Source organism: Heptranchias perlo, chromosome 2, assembly GCF_035084215.1.
Source record: "Heptranchias perlo isolate sHepPer1 chromosome 2, sHepPer1.hap1, whole genome shotgun sequence".
Taxonomy (NCBI): domain Eukaryota; kingdom Metazoa; phylum Chordata; class Chondrichthyes; order Hexanchiformes; family Hexanchidae; genus Heptranchias; species Heptranchias perlo.
The window spans coordinates 170,466,457-170,481,025 of NC_090326.1; the positions used below are offsets into that span (position 1 = coordinate 170,466,457).

The window sequence follows — 14,569 nt, forward strand, 5'->3', positions numbered from 1 at the left end:
AAAACTTTGCTGAACCGGAGAGACTCAGCGCCCAATGGATTCATCGGCCAGATCCGAATACTTCACCCGAATTCTCTGAGATGAGCTCTGTTGCTCTCCATGGAAATTATACTGTCTGGGCTAAGCTTCCTGACCCTCTTTGTCCTTCCTCCATTCCCCCTGCCCTCCACTACCCCCGTGATCTGCTGGCCATATTGCATTGGTTCCGGATCTGATTCCTTTAATTTGATTGCAAATCAGCTTTTATTTCCTTCAATTGCACCTGTTCGAACATCAGGGACTTTGATCCCCTCGATATCCCACCACGAAACCCCCCCCCGCCAAATTCCCACCCCCCACCCCCACATCCCCTCTCGGTGAGTGGGAATGATCGACTCTGCCATTTAGGAGTACTGGGCAGTAAAGGTCTGGTAGAAAGACTTCAGCTTGTTCAAGAGGATGTTCAGCTTGTCAGTCTGGGGCAGGATGGTCATCCTGGGAGGAGGGGGAACGAACAAGAAACAATTAAAGTCATGTTTAATCAGCAGAATACTTGACTGAATTGCCCCAATTATAAATATTACTTCTCCAATTTAAAATTCTCATCCTTGTTTTCAAATCCCTCCATGGCCCTCGCCCCCCTCCCTATCTCTGTAACCTCCTCCAGCCCCTACAACCCTCCGGGATCTCTGCACTCCTCCAATTCTGGCCTCTTGCGCATCCCTGTTTTTAATCGCTCCACCATTGGCCCTAAGCTCTGGAATTCCCTCCCTAAACCTCTCCGCCTCTCTCTCCTCCTTTAAGACGCTCCTTAAAACCTGCCTCTTTGACCAAGCTTTTGGTCACCTGTCCTAATATCTCCTCGGTGTCAAATTTTGTTTGATAATCGCTCCTGTGAAGCACCTTGGGACGTTTTACTACAGTAAAGCCGCAAAATAAATGCAGGTTGTTGTATTTATACCGTTTATGTTTTCCCACAATGTTGCCCTTGTTCTAAACTTGTTCTAACTCTGCAGAGTTGCTGGTGAGATGCAGCCTGGGACCAGACACTGTGTGGCGCCCTCTCCGTTACGTATCAAGTTGGACGTTTCTCTCAGCTGAGATTTCGTGGTCTTTTTTCAGTCAGAAAAGGCAAAATCTCAGGCAACGAGATAACTTCAATTTACCTGGTTCAAATCAGGAGGGAAACCCAGATAAAGTGCAGTATGTGGTACAACAACAATCCCCTGCATTTATATAGAGCCTTCAACAAAGTAAAACATCCCAAGGTGCTTCACAGGAGCATAAATCAAACAAAATTTGACACATAGGGAGATATTGAGCACATAATCCAGGGGGACACTCGCAGCACAGTACTGAGGGAGTGCTGCACTGTCAGAGGGTCAGTACTGAGGGAGCGCCGCACTGTCGGAGGGTCAGTACTGAGGGAGTGCTGCACTGTCAGAGGGTCAGTACTGAGGGAGTGCTGCACTGTCAGAGGGTCAGTACTGAGGGAGTGCTGCACTGTCAGAGGGTCAGTACTGAGGGAGTGCCGCACTGTCGGAGGGTCAGTACTGAGGGAGTGCCGCACTGTCGGAGGGTCAGTACTGAGGGAGCGCCGCACTGTCGGAGGGTCAGTACTGAGGGAGTGCCGCACTGTCGGAGGGTCAGTACTGAGGGAGCGCCGCACTGTCGGAGGGTCAGTACTGGGGAAGCGCCGCACTGTCGGAGGGTCAGTACTGAGGGAGTGCCGCACTGTCGGAGGGTCAGTACTGAGGGAGCGCCGCACTGTCAGAGGGTCAGTACTGAGGGAGCGCCGCACTGTCGGAGGGTCAGTACTGAGGGAGCGCCGCACTGTCGGAGGGTCAGTACTGGGGGAGCGCCGCACTGTCGGAGGGTCAGTACTGAGGGAGCGCCGCACTGTCGGAGGGTCAGTACTGAGTGAGCGCCGCACTGTCGGAGGGTCAGTACTGAGGGAGCGCTGCACTGTCGGAGGGTCAGTACTGAGGGAGCGCTGCACTGTCGGAGGGTCAGTACTGAGGGAGCGCCGCACTGTCGGAGGGTCAGTACTGAGTGAGCGCCGCACTGTCGGAGGGTCGGTACTGAGGGAGCGTTGCACTGTCGGAGGGTCGGTACTGAGGGAGGGCTGCACTGTCGGAGGGTCAGTACTGAGGGAGCGCTGCACTGTCGGAGGGTCAGTACTGAGGGAGCGCCGCACTGTCGGAGGGTCAGTACTGAGGGAGCGCCGCACTGTCGGAGGGTCAGTACTGAGGGAGCGCTGCACTGTCAGAGGTGCCGTCTTTCGGATAAGATGTTAAACCGAGGCCCGTCCGCTCTCTCAGGTGGATGTAAAAGATCCCACGGACACTATTTCGAAGAAGTGCAGGGGAGTTCTGCCTGGGGCCAATATTTATCCCTCAACCAACATCACTTAAACAGATTATCATGTCATTTATCACGTTGCTGTTTGTGGGATCTTGCTGTGCGCAAATTGACTGCTTTGTTTCCTACATTACAACAGTGACTACACTTCAAAATGTATTTAATTGACCGTAAAGCGCTTTGGGACGTCCTGAGACCATGAAAGGCGCTGTAGAAATACAAGTTCTTTCTTTCTTCGATAACCATTAAATTAAACCCCCCCCCAGTCTGGTTTCAGGGGCGAGTCTCCAGTAATTTTATATAAATGCACGTTCTCTCTCCCTGTACCTGAAATGATGGGTGCCTTCTCTCTGGCCAAACCCACTCCCCGGAACCACACAGATTCCAGTCTCCTCCAGCAGCTTCATGCAGAAAAACATGTCAGGGGACTGTCCGGCAGCCTGTCGGGAGAGGACAGCGGGATTAATGTCCGTTAGAGGCAAACGTCACGTCCTTTGGGTACGGCGGTGCAGTGCTTATGTTACTGGGCTACTAATCCAGTGATCGAGAGTTCAAATCTCACTGTGGGCAGTTTGAGAATTTGAATTCAGTTAAAGAAAATCTAGGAATTAAAAGCCGGGATCAGTAAAAGTGACCGTGGAGCTGTCGGATTGTCGTAAAAACCCAACTGGTTCACTAACGTCCTTTAGGGAAGGAAACCTGCCGTCCTTACCCGGTCTGGGCCTATACGTGACTCCAGTCCCACACCGACGTGGTTGACTCTTAACTGCCCTCTGAAGTGGTCGAGCAAACCACTCAGTTATATTTAAACCAGCGGTTCAAGAAGGCGGCCCATCGCCACCTTCTCAAGGGGCAACTAGAGATGGGCAATAAATGCCGGCCTCGCCAGCAAAGTGTCATCTGTACCTATGTTCAAATCTTTTAATTCTAGGGGGGGTGATGATGAGAGTTGGAATGTGCTGGGACGTCGGGCTGGAGAATTTTTGGCAGATATGGAGAAACTATTTCCTCTGATGGGGGAATCAAGAACAATGGGACGCAAGCTTAAAATTAGAGCCAGGCCGCTCAGGAGTGAAATCAGGAAGCACTTTTTCACACAAAGGGTGGTGGGAATTTTACGTTTTTATGTCTTGAGAACACTTCTGGCCTTGAATAGAATCCGATGGTGTTTAAAACGTGAGATTGTCCACATAATCGTGGGTGGTGCTGGAGCAGAGCCGAGTAATTAAACCTATGGGAGAGTTTAGGGCTTTACCTGGGCTGCCTCTATGGCCTTGGGTGGGAGATCAATCCTGGGGAATGAGTACATGGCTCCTTGCACAGGGTTACAATAGATCCCAGGGGTATCACTGAACACTTCCTCCGTCAGACATGCCCGTTCAGCCAAACTGTTCAGGACATGCTCCTTCTCCTGGGGAAAGAAAGATCAGATGGAGGACAAGACAGAACATGGTTAGGTCATGGTTAGATCATGGGCCTCACCGACTGAGATCAGAACATCCACTGTCGATCAGAGGCAGGTTATTAATAACAACAAAAACTTGCATTTATATCGTGCCTTTAACGTAGTAAAACATCCCGAAGATTTAAAAACCAGCAAAGGATGACTAAAAGAATAATAAAGAGGGAGAAAATAAATTACGAGAGTAAACTAGCAAGAAATATAAAAACTGACAGTAAAAGCTTCTACAAGTATATAAAAAGGAAGAGGGTAGCTAAAGTAAACATTGGTCCCTTAGAGGATGAGACTGGGGAAATAATAATGGAAAACAAGGAATTGAAAAAATATTTTGTATCTGTCTTCACAGTAGAAGACACTAATAATATACCAATAATAGTAGAAAATCAAGGGGCAAAGGGGAGGGAGGAACTAAAAACAATCACTATCACTAGAGAAAAAGTACTGGGTAAACTGATGGGTCTAAAGGCTGACAAGTCCCCTGGACCTGATGGCTTGCATCCGAGGGTCTTAAAGGAAGTGGCTACAGAGATAGTGGATGCATTGGTTGGAATCTTCCAGAATTCACTAGATTCTGGAAAGGTCCCAGCGGATTGGAAAACCGCAAACGTAACACCCCTATTCAAGAAGGGAGTGAGACAGAAAGCAGGTAACTATAGACCAGTTAGCCTAACATCTGGCATTGGGAAAATGCTAGAATCCATTATTAAGGAAGTAGTAGCAGGACATTTGGAGACTTATAATACAATCAAGGAGAGTCAACATGGTTTATGAAGGGGAAATCGTGTCTGACAAATTTATTAGAGTTCTTTGAGGAAGTAACGGGCAGGGTGGATAAAGGGGAACCAATGGATGCAGTATATTTGGATTTCCAAAAGGCATTCGATAAGGTGCCACATAAAAGATTACTGCACAAGATAAGAGCTCATGGTGTTGGGGGTAATTTACTGGCATGGATAGAGGATTGGCTAACTAACAGAAAACAAAGAGTCGGGATAAAAGGGTCATTTTCAAAATGGCAATCTGTAACTAGTGGGGTGCCGCAGGGCTCAGTGCTGGGGCCTCAACTATTTACAATATATATCAATGACTTGGATGAAGGAACAGAGTGTCTTGTGGCCAAATTTGCTGATGATACAAAGATAGGTGGAAAAGCAAGTTGTGATGAGGACACAAAGTGTCTGCAAAGGGATATTGACAGGTTAAGTGAATGGGCCAAAATTTGGCAGATGGAATATAATGTGGGAAAATGTGAAGTCATCCACTTTGGGAGGAAAAATAAAAAAGCAAAATATTATTTGAATGGAGAAATACTACAAAATGCTGCGGTACAGAGGGATCTGGGTGTCCTCGTACATGAAACACAAAAAGTCAACATACAGATGCAGCAGGTAATCTGGAAGGCAAACGGAATATTGGCCTTTATTTCTAGGGGGATGGAGTATAAAAGCAGGGAAGTCATGCTACAACTGTACAGGGTGCTGGTGAGACCACACCTGGAGTACTGCGTACAGTTCTGGTGCCCTTATTTAAGGAAGGACATACTTGCATTGGAGGCAGTTCAGAGAAGGTTCACTAGGTTGATTCCGGGTATGGAAGGGTTGTCTTATGAGGAAAGATTGAACAGGTTGGGTCTATACTCATTGGAGTTTAGAAGAATGAGAGGAGATCTTATTGAAACATACAAGATTCTGAGGGGACTCGATAGGGGAGATGCTGAGGGGATGTTACCCCTCATGGGGGAATCTAAAACTAGGGGGCATAGTCTCAGAATAAGGGGTCGCCCATTTAAGACGGAAATTAAGAAAAGACATACTTGCTCTCGAGGCAGTACAAAGAAGGTTCACTCGGTTAATCCCGGGGATGAGGGGGCGGACATATGAGGAGAGGTTGAGTAGATTGGGACTCTACTCATTGGAGTTCAGAAGAATGAGAGGCGATCTTATTGAAACATATAAGATTGTGAAGGGGCTTGATCAGGTGGATGCGGTAAGGATGTTCCCAAGGATGGGTGAAACTAGAACTAGGGGGCATAATCTTAGAATAAGGGGCTGCTCTTTCAAAACTGAGATGAGGAGAAACTTCTTCACTCAGAGGGTAGTAGGTCTGTGGAATTTGCTGCCCCAGGAAGCTGTGGAAGTTACATCATTAAATAAATTTAAAACAGAAATAGACAGTTTCCTAGAAGTAAAGGGAATTAGGGGTTACAGGGAGTGGGCAGGAAATTGGACATGAATTTAGATTTGAGGTTAGGATCAGATCAGCCATGATCTTATTGAATGGCGGAGCAGGCTTGAGGGGCCGATTGGCCTACTCCTGCTCCTATTTCTTATGTTCTTCTTATGAAATGAGGAGGAATTTCTTCTCCCAGAGGGTCGTGAATCTTTGGAATTCTTTACCCCAAAAAGCTGTGGAGGCCGAGTCATTGAATACATTCAAGGCTGAGTTAGACAAATTTTTGATCAGCAAAGGAGTCAAAGGATATGGGGAAAGGGCGGGAAAGTGGAGTTGAGGTAAAAATCAGATCAGCCATGGCGGAGCAGGCTCGAGGGGCCGAATGGCCCACTCCTGCTCCAATATGTTATGGTCTTCTGGACCCAAGGTGCTTCACAGGATCGATTATCAAACAAAATTTGACACCGAGCCACATAAGGAGATATTAGGACAGGTGACCAAAAGCTCGGTCAAAGAGGGAGGTTTTAAGAAGCATCTTAAAGGGGGAAGAGAGAGGTGGAAAGGTTTAGGGAGGGAATTCCAGAGCTTAGGGCCCAGGCAGCTGAAGGCACGGCCGCCAATGGTGGAGCGATTAAAATCGGGGAAGTGCAAGAGGCAAGAATTGGAGGAGAGCAGAGATCTCGGAGGGTTGTAGGGCTGGAGGAGGTTACAGAGACAGGGACGGGCGAGGCCATGGATGGATTTGACAAGAAGGATGAGAATTTTAAAATCGAGGCGTTCCCGGACTGGGAGCCAGTGTAGGTCAGTGAGCACAGGGGGTGATGGGTGAACGGGACTTGGTGCGAGTTAGGATACGGGGCAGCAGAGTTTTGGATGAGCTCAAGTTTATGGAGGGTGGAAGATGGGAGGCCGGCCAGGAGAGCATTGGAATAGTCCAGTCTGGGGGCAACAGAGGCATGGATGAGGGTTTCAGCAGCGGATGAGCTGAGGCAGGGGCGGAGACGGGCGATGTTGCAGAGGTTGAAGTAGGAGGTCTTGGTGATGGAGCGGATATGGGGTTGGAAGATCATCTCAGGGTCAAATAGGATGCCGAAGTTGCAAATGGTCTGGTTCAGCTTCAGACAGTGGGCAGGGAGAGGGATGGAGTCAGTGGCGAGAGAACGGAGTTTGCGGCGGGGACCGGAGCCAATGGCTTCGGTCTTCCCAATATTTAGTTGGAGGTAATTTCTGCTCATCCAGTACTGGATGTCGGACAAGTAGCGTGACAAATCAGAGGCAGTGGAGGGGACGAGAGAGGTGGTGGTGAGGTAGAGCTGGGTGTGGTCGGTACGAAGGGACATTTATCCAGTTATCTCCCATGTGCATTAATTTATTTATTTCCAACTTGAAGCAGCTGTAAAATGCACAGAATGTTTCCCAAAGATAGACAGGAATATCATGGGTTAGATACAGAGTAAAGCTCCCTCTGCACTGTCCCAGCATGGGTTAGATACAGAGTAAAGCTCCCTCTACACTGTCCCGTCAAACACTCCCAGGGCAGGTACAGCACGGGTTAGATACAGAGTAAAGCTCCCTCGACACTGTCCCGTCAAACACTCCCAGGGCAGGTACAGCACGGGTTAGATATAGGGTAAAGCTCCCTCTACACTGTCCCATCAAACACTCCCAGGGCAGGTACAGGGTTAGATACAGAGTAAAGCTCCCTCTACACTGTCCCATCAAACACTCCCAGGACAGGTACAGCACAGGTTAGATACAGAATGTCTCGGAGTGAGCTATAGTGAGAATCCCCTTGTTGCTACTCTTTGTGTAGGAGAGTCCTGATGTGAGTTACGCTCACACCCGGTCTCGTGCCCACACTCGGCGTTGATCAGTTCCCCTGCCTGTGTCCATTTCAAGCGACAATGAGTTTGAAGGGTGAACCAATCTCAGGACAAAGGGAGCAGAAGAGGACGAATATCTGGAGTTAAAATCCACTCACTTTCATGAACCTTTCGTACGAGGGTTCTCCGGGCTGAGGTGGATTCACGACCACATCGAGCACAGCCTGGCCTGACACGGGGGGGCAGAGACGGATCGAGATCAGTTTGCCTAACTGCGCCTTTACACCAGGGTCCAAGTTGATTATTTCCATGTAGCCCCCCCGGTAACCGCACCTGGAGATACAAAAACCAAGATTAGGCCAGCAGCAATCTGGTCCCTTGGGTGGGTGCGTTGGGGTGCGTTGGGTGGGTGCATTGGGCGAGTGCATTCAGCGGGTGCGTTGGGCGGGTGCGTTGGGCGGGTGCGTTGGGCGGGTGCGTTGGGCGGGTGTGTTGGGCGGGTGCGTTGGGTGGGTGCTTTGGGTGATTCCGTTGGGCGGGTGCGTTGGGCGGGTGCTTTGGGTGGTTCCGTTGGGCGGGTGCGTTGGGTGGGTGCGTTGGGTGGGTGCTTTGGGCGGGTGCGTTGGGCGGGTGCTTTGGGCGGGTGCGTTGGGGTGCGTTGGGCGGGTCTGTTGGGAGGGTGCGTTGGGCGGGTGCGTTGGGCGGGTGCGTTGGGCGGGTGCGTTGGGCGGGTGTGTTGGGGTGCGTTGGGCGGGTCCGTTGGGCGGGTGCGTTGGGCGGGTGTGTTGGGCGGGTGTGTTGGGGTGCGTTGGGCGGGTGCGTTGGGGTGCGTTGGGCGGGTGCGTTGGGCGGGTGCGTTGGGCGGGTGCGTTGGGCGGGTGCTTTGGGTGGTTCCGTTGGGCGGGTGCGTTGGGCGGGTGCGTTGGGCGGGTTCCGTTGGGTGGTTCCGTTGGGTGGTTGCGTTGGGCGGGTGCGTTGGGCGGGTGCGTTGGGCGGGAGTTTGATGCCGCCACTTACTCAATAGTTTTGATTCAGTGCAAGTAACTCTCAGTATCTGACACAGCTTTCACAGATAGTGAGCCCAGATGGTGAATATCAGCAGATATTTCAACCATTGAGGGCAGTGACCAGGAGCAGGACCTTTCACTTCTCCCTCACCCTGGGGCACTGAGGCTAATTGTAGCCCTGCACCAGCGGAGATCAACTGACAGAGCAAACTGGGGACTGGAGCCGGGGGTGCAGTCAGTCACTCGGGGGGTCAGTCAGTCACACGGGGGGTCAGTCAGTCACACGGGGGGTCAGTCAGACACACGGGGGGTCAGTCAGACACACGGGGGGTCAGTCAGTCACACGGGGGGTCAGAGCCACAGGGGGTGCTGCATTAACACAGTCAGCCATTGGGAGAGTTAAGGCAGAAGTTCAAATATTGAGTTAGTTCTGACGATCTGAATCAGTCCTGTTGCAGCATGAATGAGTCACTGGGAAATCTGTGACTGGGTTGTTGGAGTGACCAGTGGAATCTCACAGAGTGACCGTTGCTCAGAGTTAGTGGCGGCATCAAACTCCCATCAACGGACTCGCCCGACGGACTCTCCCGACAGGCTCCCTCCCTCTCCCGACAGGGTCCCTCCCTCTCCCGACAGGCTCCCTCTCTCTCCCGACAGGCTCCCTCTCTCTCCCGACGGGCTCCCTCTCTCTCCCGACGGGCTCCCTCTCTCTCCCGACGGGCTCCCTCTCTCTCCCGACGGGCTCCCTCTCTCTCCCGACGGGCTCCCTCTCTCTCCCGACGGGCTCCCTCTCTCTCCCGACCGGCTCCCTCTCTCTCCCGACAGGCTCCCTCTCTCTCCCGACAGGCTCCCTCTCTCTCCCGACAGGCTCCCTCTCTCTCCCGACAGGCTCCCTCTCTCTCCCGACAGGCTCCCTCTCTCTCCCGACGGGCTCCCTCTCTCTCCCGACGGGCTCCCTCTCTCTCCCGACGGGCTCCCTCCCTCTCCCGACAGGCTCCCTCTCTCTCCCGACAGGCTCCCTCCCTCTCCCGACGGGCTCCCTCTCTCTCCCGACGGGCTCCCTCTCTCTCCCGACAGGCTCCCTCTCTCTCCCGACAGGCTCCCTCTCTCTCCCTCTCTCTCCCGACAGGCTCCCACCCTCTCCCGACAGGCTCCCTCTCTCTCCCGACAGGCTCCCTCTCTCTCCCTCTCTCTCCCGACAGGCTCCCTCTCTCTCCCTCTCTCTCCCGACGGGCTCCCTCTCTCTCCCGACAGGCTCCCTCTCTCTCCCGACAGGCTCCCTCTCTCTCCCGACAGGCTCCCTCTCTCTCCCTCTCTCTCCCGACAGGCTCCCTCCCTCTCCCGACAGGCTCCCTCTCTCTCCCGACAGGCTCCCTCTCTCTCCCGACAGGCTCCCTCTCTCTCCCGACAGGCTCCCTCTCTCTCCCGACAGGCTCCCTCTCTCTCCCGACAGGCTCCCTCCCTCTCCCGACAGGCTCCCTCCCTCTCCCGACAGGCTCCCTCTCTCTCCCGACAGGCTCCCTCTCTCTCCCGACAGGCTCCCTCTCTCTCCCGACAGGCTCCCTCCCTCTCCCGACAGGCTCCCTCCCTCTCCCGACAGGCTCCCTCCCTCTCCCGACAGGCTCCCTCCCTCTCCCGACAGGCTCCCTCCCTCTCCCGACAGGCTCCCTCCCTCTCCCGACAGGCTCCCTCCCTCTCCCGACAGGCTCCCTCCCTCTCCCGACAGGCTCCCTCTCTCTCCCGACAGGCTCCCTCTCTCTCCCGACAGGCTCCCTCTCTCTCCCGACAGGCTCCCTCTCTCTCCCGACAGGCTCCCTCTCTCTCCCGACAGGCTCCCTCTCTCTCCCGACAGGCTCCCTCTCTCTCCCTACTCGCTCCCTCTCTCTCCCTACTCGCTCCCTCTCTCTCCCTACTCGCTCCCTCTCTCTCCCGACAGGCTCCCTCCCTCTCCCGACGCGCTACCTCTCTCTCCCGACAGGCTCCCTCCCTCTCCCGACAGGCTCCCTCTCTCTCCCGACGGGCTCCCTCTCTCTCCCGACGGGCTCCCTCCCTCTCCCGACAGGCTCCCTCTCTCTCCCGACAGGCTCCCTCTCTCTCCCTACTCGCTCCCTCTCTCTCCCGACAGGCTCCCTCTCTCTCCCGACAGGCTCCCTCTCTCTCCCGACAGGCTCCCTCTCTCTCCCGACAGGCTCCCTCTCTCTCCCGACAGGCTCCCTCTCTCTCCCTACTCGCTCCCTCTCTCTCCCGACAGGCTCCCTCTCTCTCCCGACAGGCTCCCTCTCTCTCCCTACTCGCTCCCTCTCTCTCCCGACAGGCTCCCTCCCTCTCCCGACAGGCTCCCTCCCTCTCCCGACAGGCTCCCTCCCTCTCCCGACAGGCTCCCTCCCTCTCCCGACAGGCTCCCTCCCTCTCCCGACAGGCTCCCTCCCTCTCCCGACAGGCTCCCTCTCTCTCCCGACAGGCTCCCTCTCTCTCCCGACGCGCTCCCTCTCTCTCCCGACAGGCTCCCTCTCTCTCCCGACAGGCTCACTCTCTCTCCTGACAGGCTCCCTCGCTCTCCCGACAGGCTCCCTCTCTCTCCCGACAGGCTCCCTCCCTCTCCCGTCAGGCTCCCTCTCTCTCCCGACAGGCTCCCTCCCTCTCCCGACAGGCTCCCTCTCTCTCCCGACAGGCTCCCTCTCTCTCCCGACAGGCTCCCTCTCTCTCCCGACAGGCTCCCTCTCTCTCCCGACAGGCTCCCTCTCTCTCCCGACAGGCTCCCTCTCTCTCCCGACAGGCTTCCTCTCTCTCCCGACAGGCTCCCTCTCTCTCGCTACTCGCTCCCTCTCTCTCCCGACAGGCTCCCTCTCTCTCCCTACTCGCTCCCTCTCTCTCCCGACAGGCTCCCTCCCTCTTCCTACTCGCTCCCTCTCTCTCCCGACAGGCTCCCTCTCTCTCCCGACAGGCTCCCTCTCTCTCCCGACAGGCTCCCTCCCTCTCCCGACAGGCTCCCTCTCTCTCCCGACAGGCTCCCTCCCTCTCCCGACAGGCTCTCTCCCTCTCCCGACAGGCTCCCTCCCTCTCCCGACAGGCTCCCTCTCTCTCCCGACGCGCACCCTCCCTCTCCCGACGCGCTCCCTCCCTCTCCCGACAGGCTCCCTCCCTCTCCCGACAGGCTCCCTCCCTCTCCCGACAGGCTCCCTCCCTCTCCCGACAGGCTCCCTCTCTCTCCCGACGCGCTCACTCCCTCTCCCGACGCGCTCCCTCCCTCTCCCGACAGGCTCCCTCTCTCTCCCGACAGGCTCCCTCCCTCTCCCGACAGGCTCCCTCCCTCTCCCGACAGGCTCCCTCCCTCTCCCGACAGGCTCCCTCCCTCTCCCGACAGGCTCCCTCCCTCTCCTGACAGGCTCCCTCTCTCTCCCGACGCGCTCCCTCCTCTCCCGACAGGCTCCCTCCCTCTCCAGACAGGCTCCCTCTCTCTCCCGACAGGCTCCCTCCCTCTCCCGACAGGCTCACTCCCTCTCCCGACAGGCTCCCTCTCTCTCCCGACAGGCTCCCTCCCTCTCCCGACAGGCTCCCTCCCTCTCCCGACAGGCTCCCTCTCTCTCCCGACAGGCTCCCTCCCTCTCCCGACAGGCTCCCTCCCTCTCCCGACAGGCTCCCTCTCTCTCCCTCCCTCTCCCGACAGGCTCCCTCTCTCTCCCTCCCTCTCCCGACAGGCTCCCTCCCTCTCCCGACAGGCTCCCTCCCTCTCCCGACAGGCTCCCTCTCTCTCCCTCTCTCTCCCGACAGGCTCCCTCTCTCTCCCGACAGGCTCCCTCTCTCTCCCGACAGGTTCCCTCTCTCTCCCGACGCGCTCCCTCCCTCTCCCGACAGGCTCCCTCTCTCTCCCGACAGGCTCCCTCCCTCTCCCGACAGGCTCCCTCTCTCTCACGACAGGCTCCCTCCCTCTCCCGACAGGCTCCCTCCCTCTCCCGACAGGCTCCCTCCCTCTCCCGACAGGCTCCCTCTCTCTCCCGACAGGCTCCCTCTCTCTCCCGACAGGCTCCCTCTCTCTCCCGACAGGCTCCCTCTCTCTCCCGAAACGCTCCCTCTCTCTCCCGACAGGCTCCCTCCCTCTCCCGACAGGCTCCCTCCCTCTCCCGACAGGCTCACGCTCTCTCCCGACAGGCTCCCGCTCTCTCCCGACAGGCTCCCTATCTCTCCCGAAACGCTCCCTCTCTCTCCCGACAGGCTCCCTCTCTCTCCCGAAACGCTCCCTCCCTCTCCCGACAGGCTCCCTCCCTCTCCCGACAGGCTCCCTCTCTCTCCCGACAGGCTCCCTCTCTCTCCCGAAACGCTCCCTCCCTCTCCCGACAGGCTCCCTCCCTCTCCCGACAGGCTCCCTCTCTCTCCCGACAGGCTCCCTCCCTCTCCCGACAGGCTCCCTCTCTCTCCCGACGCGCTCCCTCTCTCTCCCGACAGGCTCCCTCCCTCTCCCGACAGGCTCCCTCCCTCTCCCGACAGGCTCCCTCTCTCTCCCGACAGGCTCCCTCTCCCGACAGGCTCCCTCTCTCTCCCGAAACGCTCCCTCTCTCTCCCGACAGGCTCCCTCTCTCTCCCGACCGGCTCCCACTCTCTCCCTACGCGCTCCCTCCCTCTCCCGACTGGCTCCCTCTCTCTCCCGACAGGCTCCCTCCCTCTCCCCACAGGCTCCCTCTCTCTCCCGACCGGCTCCCTCTCTCTCCCGACAGGCTCCCTCTCTCTCCCGACAGGCTCCCTCCCTCTCCCGAAAGGCTCCCTCCCTCTCCCGACAGGCTCCCTCTCTCTCCCTCCCTCTCCCGACTGGCTCCCTCTCTCTCCCGACAGGCTCCCTCTCTCTCCCGACAGGCTCCCTCCCTCTCCCGAAAGGCTCCCTCCCTCTCCCGACAGGCTCCCTCTCTCTCCCGACCGGCTCCCTCTCTCTCCCTACGCGCTCCCTCCCTCTCCCGACAGGCTCCCTCTCTCTCCCGACAGGCTCCCTCTCTCTCCCGACAGGCTCCCTCTCTCTCCCGACAGGCTCCCTCTATCTCCCGAAACGCTCCCTCTCTCTCCCGACAGGCTCCCTCCCTCTCCCGACAGGCTCCCTCCCTCTCCCGACAGGCTCCCTCTCTCTCCCGACAGGCTCCCTCCCTCTCCCGACAGGCTCCCTCTCTCTCCCGACAGGCTCCCTCTCTCTCCCGACAGGCTCCCTCCCTCTCCCGACAGGCTCCCTCTCTCTCCCGACCGGCTCCCTCTCTCTCCCGACAGGCTCCCTCCCTCTCCCGACAGGCTCCCTCTCTCTCCCGACAGGCTCCCTCTCTCTCCCGACAGGCTCCCTCCCTCTCCCGACAGGCTCCCTCTCTCTCCCGACCGGCTCCCTCTCTCTCCCTACGCGCTCCCTCCCTCTCCCGACTGGCTCCCTCTCTCTCCCGACAGGCTCCCTCCCTCTCCCGACTGGCTCCCTCTCTCTCCCGACAGGCTCCCTCCCTCTCCCGACTGGCTCCCTCCCTCTCCCGACAGGCTCCCTCCCTCTCCCGACAGGCTCCCTCTCTCTCCCGACTGGCTCCCTCCCTCTCCCGACTGGCTCCCTCCCTCTCCCGACTGGCTCCCTCCCTCTCCCGACAGGCTCCCTCTCTCTCCCGACAGGCTCCCTCTCTCTCCCGACAGGCTCCCTCTCTCTCCCGACAGGCTCCCTCTCTCTCCCGACAGGCTCCCTCTCTCTCCCGACAGGCTCCCTCTCTCTCCCGACAGGCTCCCTCTCTCTCCCGACAGGCTCCCTCTCTCTC

At 56.8% G+C, this 14,569-nt stretch overlaps 1 pseudogene; it reads right to left on the reverse strand.

Moving 5' to 3' along the window:
- Positions 1 to 336: 336 nt before the first annotated feature.
- Positions 337 to 14,569, reverse strand: part of LOC137300078 (alanine aminotransferase 2-like) — a 149,417-nt pseudogene continuing 135,184 nt past the window's right edge.